Consider the following 6,648-nt stretch of genomic DNA (forward strand, 5'->3'; position numbering starts at 1 on the left):
TGGAAAGGTCTGCATGCGTGTGTTTAACACCTTTCATCTGGTCTTACAGATCTCTCACAGAAGGATTTTCTCTGTGGCAGATTGCCACTGAAGGAGAAACAATTTTTGCAGTGATCTTTAGATCTCCAAGATCTTCAGGGACATTTGCTTGTTCTGTTGCAGCACGAACATATTTCCTGCTTTAGCTTCCTGTGACCATAGTAGTCCAGTAACTCTGGGAGATGAGATTCAGTTCCTACTTTCTGAGCCCTTCCTTACCAGACATTTGAATAGGAAAAAACAGCTGTAAGATGAACTGTAAGTAGCTACAGATGGGGAAATTGATACAACTGATGCACAGATGGAGCCTAAATACTGAGGCTTAGCAGCTGCTTTCATGTCAGGTAGTCTTTCTGAGAGCAAGGGACAAACCTAGAGGATCAGTAGAAGGAACAGGTCAAACAGGACCATTAAGCTTTTACCGCATCCATAACAATCATCAATATGGTTATGTCATGTTGATAAGGTACTGTGACAATCCTAGCAAGTTATTGCCAATGGAGAGCAACATGACTAGCTAAGTTCTTTGTGGAAATGCAGGTACAGAAGAGCTATACACATGGGCTGGAGGAAATAAATCACATGATTAGCCATAAATAAAAATGAAAGATCATAGAATCATAGAATAGTTTGGGTTGGAAAGGACCTTAAGATCATCTAGTTCCAACCCCCTACCATGGGCAGGGACACCTCACACTAAACCATGTCACCCAAGGCTCTGTCCAACATGGCCTTGATGGAAGTTCTGAGATACTTCAGAGATCTAAACCCTCCAATTCTAACTACTGCTAGAAGAAGAAATCTGGGAAAAGGGCACTCAAGATGAAAGTATAACGTGTGGCTTACTACAGCTATATCATAACTAGGCTTTCTGGACCTTAAGGCAGTTAAAGAAGAACCTCTGTATATGTCATCTGTAAATCTCCCTCCCTTCGGATCTTTTTAAAATCAGCACACTAATATACTGCTGGAAATATAATAAATAATTTAAACCCAACTTAGTGCATATTTGTTATGCTATGCAAACTTAAAAGCTCACAAAACCACATGCTTCAGGATGACTGCTCCTCCAGTACAGCCTGTTTTCTGCATAAATCTCAGTATCCTTGAGATGTAAAACACTGTCTCACTGACTACTTTGCCAGCTAGGTAAAAGGAAAACTTGGTATAAGTTTGTAGCTGTCTGGGATTCATCTCTGAACTTATTTTCTACTCTGCCAGCCTCACATTCTTGTACATGTATGCACCGGCTCTTGGTCTAGAAATCCTGCCTTTTTCTTCCATTTATTTCCCATTAGAGAGAGAATTGTTCAGACAGACCAATCCTGCATAATTTTGAAGTGGAAAGGGAAAGTTGGTTGAATATCCACCAGCTGGACATAAAGTTATGCAGTGTTACACAGCCTGTTTACAAAGAAAGCAATGCAGTGCAAACAAACTCACTACTAGGAGCCCATGGATTTAGTCCTCCTCTTGGGTTTGGTCTCAGGTGAAGTTGAGGTTGATTTGTTGATTGTGATTCAGAAGGTTCCAGGCTCTCTGTGAACATCATTTCATGGTTTTCACCAGATGGACAGAATGTCAATTTTGTCCATTGGTCAGAAAAGACTGCATCATGATAGTCACTGACAGATGACAGAACAAGCACAGACAAAGCTCCTCTCCTAGTAAAACTGTACCAGTTCCCTCAGACACCTTGCTCCACAGAGAGAACCTTTTCTGTTTCAGTGACATGAACTTGAGCCTTAGATGCTGTCGTTTGCTGTTTGTGTTTAAACAAGTACTGATTCACAGGCAGGCAACTGGGCACTGTAAAAACTTTTCTTGCTTGGCAACAAGTAGTTGTATGCCAACTATTAGGTGGCGAGGCAACATATGATTAGGATCTACCTGACTCAAGAAAGGGCATATCAATACAAGAAAAATACAGACTGGATAGCCAGGAAAGCGACAAGGCTCTTCAGATGGATGACTTAGCAAGGTACATCAGTTTATTTCAGGACATATATGGATCATCTGGGGAAGATTTAATCTCAAGGAAACTCTTCAGCAAATCCACTTCAAAAGTGGGGTTTGCCAAGATCGGCAAGATCGGTACATACATCCAAGATTGGTAACATAGTTCTGTTTGTGATGGCAAGAGGCTCTTGGAAGGAGACTACTCAAATTAACCTTCAAGGTTTCAAGTCGAGGCTACCCCAGACACTAGTAATGCCTCTAGTAAAATGCTTCAAGCTAACTGTCTAGCTACTAGCGTTGTTTAACTGTGCATTCTGCAAACTGTATGATAAAAGCTGCATTGACAAAGCTAAGCTCTCAAAAGTAGAGAGCCACTTGATATCAGTAGAAAGGTGACTTCATAATTCACAACAAAATCAATCATATCAGGAAAATGATGGTGCTGGGGCTTTTCTCAGGAACAGGGAGCTCATTCTGCATCAGGTAAAATCATACACCAGTCAGTAAGGCTGCATTGACCAAACACTGAATTGTGCAGCGGGCTACAAGAAGGTTTGCAAGGGAGGATGTTACAGAGACCTTGTGGTGCAAAATAAAAGATGCATTCCTTGTACAACAGGCGGCTGGAAAGCAAGCATGGAAGCACGTAGGGAGAGAGGTGGATGAATGAGTTAGAAAGTCTGAGACAATTCTAGGTATGGAAAATCAGATGTGTAGAATGGATCAGAGTTAAGAAGCTGCTTGTGTAATAAAATGCCCTGCAGCATTTTGTCGTTAGTGACAAACGGTTTAAGTAACAGCCAGACAATTAAAGCCATTTTTGTGTCTTCCCCTCCTCTAACCCAGACTGTGGCCTGACTTTAACAGTGCTTCAGGCCTGGCCTCATCAGCAGCTGTAGTTCTGTCCATACATGGCGTCTCAAACAGTCTGGATCCAGACTGCATGCTACCTTTGCTCTCAGCCTCTCTCTCCTAGGTCTAGGTTGTCCCTGAATATATTTTTCTCTGCAGCTTCTGAAAGATACTTCAGTCTTTCACGTGTGTCCTATCAGCCTGTGCACACCCCACACCTCCTCTGGGACACTCCCTTGAACAAACGTGTTTTGTGCTGGACTGAATAGCACATCTGAATGACAAATGAGCACTGAAGGAAAGAACAAATCTGAACTGAACTGGTATCATCCCAGTTTATTTAGACAAGGCAGGTGACCATAGTTAAACTGAGGCTTTCTCTTATCTAAATACTTGCAATCGAGTACTTCTGAAAGAAGATCACTGAATTATTTAATTTTCACAGCTACAGATTAGTAGGCAGGAACCTGTCACAATCTAGTCACATACTTCACCCCTGCTTAACAAGAGTACAACAAAAGCATGTTTCTTCACTCAGAGATGTTCCTAACCAAATATACCATGAAGAGCCTTTTCCTGAGATTCTTCCCTTTCAGCTCTTTAGAATCACTCCATGAGCTTCTTTCGAAAGTGAGGATTAGAAAATTAGAAGAGAACAAACCACACGAACTTTTCATTCCATGTTAGATAATGAGCACTTCTAAGCAGAAGTTTGAGATATTTGTTTCATATTTTTGCCAGTTGGCCTCTCTTCAGAAGGCATACACTATTGTTTTGTTTAATTTTGCTTGTGGCTGATGGAGCTGCTGCCAAATAGGAATCAGATTTGGGCAGGCAGACTCCCAGTGTCTCCCAGACACAAGGAGTAATGAGCATGCCAACTAAACGAGAGCAGACAAACTGCTGTCTTCTGATGTGGGATTGTTCCAGCTCCAGGTGGTTTTGAAGGAGCTTGTTGTCAATGCTCTTAAGAGCAGGGCACACCTGAACTGAGGGCCTGTGGGAGGGAGACAAGAGCTTGTGAACAGCTGCTAGAAAAACATCTTTGCCAGTCCACCTGGTGTAAAATCTTACTTTTTTCTTACATTTTACTCTTTGAGTTCCCACTGCTGCTACAAGCCTTGCTCTTGATTCCTGCTTGTCATTACTGTCTGTTCAAAATTGCCCCAGGAAAGCTGTGTCCCCCTTTTCACTTGGTAGAATTTGGATGTCATTTATAGTAAGAAGTTTCTGGTAGTGGTACTGACAGTCCTCTCCATTGGGATGGGTCTTAGCTTGTGAAGTTTAAGTTCTCTGAACCAAATATGCTATTGCTGGCATGAAGATTTCTTATCAGCGTGCTTTTTCTTATACAAAAAAGCAGGAATGTCACAAAACCAAAATTCTTTCTCTTGAATTTGTACAACAGTGTACTGACCCCAGGTCTGGCATGCAGGGTCAGGGCTGCAGCAGACAGCCCTGGCAGAAAGCCCCAGTGAGCCACATGTGCCCCAGGTGCATTTCAGCATCCTTTTTCCTCCATCCTTTTATCTTTCAGTGCCTGACAATCGGCAGCACATGACTGATCTGAGTTTTGTGTCATACTGAGAGAGATGCAGTCAAGGCTTCAGAAAGGATACAGCAGCACAGTGTAAGGCAAGCCTAGGGGCTTTCTTTCAAAAATTATGGATTTTGTCTGGGAAGGAGCAGTTAATAGGCAGCACATGAGGGTCACCTATCTGATAGTCAAGAAGCAGCAACTGGGTTGGAAGATAAGACGTGACAAACCCTGGCCTCCTATGCCTGTGATCAGCATCTGGGAACTTCAGACCATTTCTTGACTGTGCTGGATGCTGACTTGGCAGCAGCTGGGAAAGGATGAGTAGGGAAAAAAGGGAAAAAAATTACAGTGAGGAACAAAAACCTGAAATGGAAGTGTTTAGTGATCCATCCCTGCAGCACAGCAACCCATCTTTCCTCTGGCATACACATCCATAGGTAGACCAGATCCATCTCAAAAAAGGATTTAGTCTGCAAGCATTAAACAATTAAATGTTTGCAGTTAGAATCTGAATTCATATTAAAAAGGGTCTTGTACCATTTTAGTTAACCACAACGTAAAGTGAGTATCTCCAGTTAAGGCAGCTGGGCTACATCTCCTCCAGGTATTTTCTGTAGGATTATGAGTAATACACACAGGTGGAGTCTTGCCATAGTGATGTCTCCTTTTCTTTTACAACCTTTAACCAGTGGGGAAGTCAGCTCTCATAACTATACAAGCTTATTGCTCACCCTTCAAGTAAAACTTTTTAATTATACTTATCCTGAATTATCAAGCATAAGAAAATAATTATGCATGTTGATGCCACAGCATGTGCAGTGTTAGTGACAAATTAGTGGCAAATGGGACAGAAGTGCAGCAGCACTGCATGTCAGAGAATATCCCCTATCTCCCTGAGCAAGCACAGACAGCGTATTTTACCAACTCGCAGCCTCCCCTTACTCAAGATTAGTCTGTCTGAGAAAAGAGATAAGATTGTCCTTGAAGACTGAAAGAAAATCAAGACGAAACTGTTTTTTGTTCTTGTTTTGTTTGTTCTGATTGTGGGGTTTTTTTTTTTTAATCTTTTGCAGTTAATGAATCAGCAAGGAAAGTTATCATTTAAAGAATACCAATTTAATCTCAAAGTCATTGGTCACAAGATACTTATTGCACGAGAACTGGAAAAAGAAAGTCGTAGTTACCAGTTTGGAAGTCCTGCACTGTAGAAAATTAATTGTTAATTTAAAAGGCACATTAATTTCCACACAACCCTTAGCAAAATGACACTGTGCTTAAGACAAGGCTTGATAATGCGATACAGTCCTGGGAGGACATAAACACTCTGGGTTTGTTTTGCTTCAGTTCAGTAAAAAGCTTTTTGTATAGGAATTAAATGCCCTTCATGCCACATCAGGACAATATTGGGCATCAATAATACTGCTGTTCAATGTTACATCAACTGAACATAGCCATTCGGTTACATCCTCTTGCATTTTTGTGTAGACGGAATTTCCTCCTAATGGTGAAGCTAAGGAGCTGAGGAACTGGAATACTGGGTGGAAAGCAGCAGATAACCTGACTTTGGCTGTAGCAGGACTTGCCACTTAAACCAGATTTCTGTGCCTTGAAACTCCGGTGCTAAGAGGAAGAGAGCACACGCTGCAAAATTCTGGCAGCTTCTCGCCTGTTCCTCAGTAGACCTTGAGCTTTGGGATAACAAACTCATCTTGAAAATCCATCATCACACAAATATATAGATTTAAACCACTGCTGGAATTTTTACAAGGTGCAATGGTTGCTGAGAATCTGTATTTGGCCAACAGACATGTCCAGGCACTTATCCAGTGCTTGTTTGGACAAGTTAGTTGTCAAGGGAAATTAGCGTCATGTTCACTCTGCTCTAGCCTAGCTTTAAACACTATCTATCTGCAGTGCTCATGTTCTCTAACAAATCTTTTCACTATTCAAATATTGTTTTAAAATGACACCATGGGCAGAGAAGAAACCTGAGAATTATAAACAGGAATCACACTAGAAACTAACCAGTTCTAGCTGAAGTGTAGCAAGTAATAAGCACATATCAAAATAGCATACTTCCAAATAGTCTGCCAATACTCAGAATTACAGAATGGGAGATGACAGGAATACAGGACGATATGGCAGCATCCAGTTCACTGTGGAGGTAAAGTTTCATCTTAGTTTCCTCTCCTAAATAACAGTGAAAACAAACCCTAACTGAAAAGGCACAAATAATCATTGTACATCAAACTAGTGTC

This window comes from Lathamus discolor, chromosome 1 (assembly GCF_037157495.1).
Source record: "Lathamus discolor isolate bLatDis1 chromosome 1, bLatDis1.hap1, whole genome shotgun sequence".
NCBI lineage: Eukaryota > Metazoa > Chordata > Aves > Psittaciformes > Psittacidae > Lathamus > Lathamus discolor.